The following is a 1,664-nucleotide window of genomic DNA, read 5'->3' as shown; positions in this document are numbered from 1 at the left end:
AAAAAAAAAAAAAAAAAAAAAAAAAAAAAAAAAAAAAAAAAGCACACCCGGAAGCACCTCTGAGCTCCAGGCTCTGTCTCTTGCTCTCTCTGCACCCAGACAGCAGTTCTGCTCTTCTGGTCTAATGGGCAGGGACCAGAGCTGTGGAGTTGAATAGCTGTGGGTGACTGGGGTAAGTCATGGGCCCTCTCTGAACCTCAGTTTCCCCATCTGTAAAATGGCAACAATTAAATAGATGCTACCTTATTCACCTGTTATGAGAAATTCAGTGGAATATGGAAAGCGTTTAGCACACAAGGTTTTTTCCATATTAGCTATTAACCTCCCCAAATAGAAACACTGTGTGATTCCATTGTCAAGATGTTCAAGAACAGTCAAAACTAATTTAAGGTCATGGAAGTCAGAACAGTGGCTACTTTAGCAGGGTACTGACTCCGAGGGGGTATGAATGAGCTCTTATTGGGGTGCTGGCCATGTTTTATGTCTTGATCTGAGTGGCAATTACATGGGTGAGTCTATGTCAAAATTCTTCTAATTGTAGCTTAAGATTTGGACACTTAAAATTAAGTTATACCTCAATAGAAAATTTTAGAGTTATGTATGGTAAAAAAAAAAATCTTTGTTTAATTTGAAAGAAGAGTTTTTTCAACAAATATAAAGTTAAAATCCTACATAAGGAAAAGCCAACAGAAATATCCCACTCTTGTCCCCCCAACACACACTTCCTACTCAATACACTCCCTAATTTAACCAGCTAAAACCCCCAACACTGTAGACACACAGCCAAAGACTCCAACAGCAACACAAATAGAAGTCACTATCCAATAGAGCAGACACGCCTACACTCCCATGCAACCCCACAACATAGCTGTCTTCAAATATAGCTGCTTTTCCCCTCTGGGTACATGGAAGCACACTCTGCATGCAAACACACAAACAGACAGACGCAAACGAAATCCATGGACCAAATTGACTGGATGGGCAGGTTCCTGAGTCAGACAGACGTGGGTGGGGGTCTTGACCCCACCACTTCCTTCCCATGGGACTTACTGCAAGTCAGGACATCGACTCGTGAGCCTCAGTTTCCTCATCTGTAAAATGGGCCCGATAAGAACTTCTCACATATAATGAAATAAAATGAAAAGGAAGACAATAAACAAAAAAGCTCTTTGAGGGAAGGAGCTGCGTCTCATTTGTCTCTGTATCCTCAGTGATTCACATCACCATTATCATTGCTGAATTTATGTGTTTTGTCCATTCACTCCAAATTAATCTATAGATTCAATACTCTCCCCATCAAAATTCCAACAAGGTTTCTGGAGGAAGTTGGCAAGCTGATTCTAAACTTCTTGTAGAAGAGCCATGGCCCAAGAATTTTCAAGACACTTCATTGTTCATAATCTTAGTAAAGATGATGACTAAGCAGAAGAGAGAAAAATGAGCAGAGGTCTGTGGAGTGAAAGGGGAAGACATGGGGGAGGGCCGGGAGCTGGGAGCACAGGGAGAGGGGACAGCATGGGGAATGCCCGAGGCTGGAAGGAATTTGGTTCATTTGACCAGCTGACAAAGGGCAGGTTAGGGCCTAGAGGGTAAAGAGAGTGTAGGATGTGGGTCCAAGACGGTCTCAGAAGTAAGCAGAAGCCAGTTCTTGCAGGGCGGGAAGG

This window comes from Galeopterus variegatus, unplaced genomic scaffold (genome assembly GCF_000696425.1).
Source record: "Galeopterus variegatus unplaced genomic scaffold, G_variegatus-3.0.2 Scaffold2157, whole genome shotgun sequence".
In the NCBI taxonomy this organism is placed as follows: domain Eukaryota; kingdom Metazoa; phylum Chordata; class Mammalia; order Dermoptera; family Cynocephalidae; genus Galeopterus; species Galeopterus variegatus.
This window is presented reverse-complemented; position numbering follows the sequence as displayed.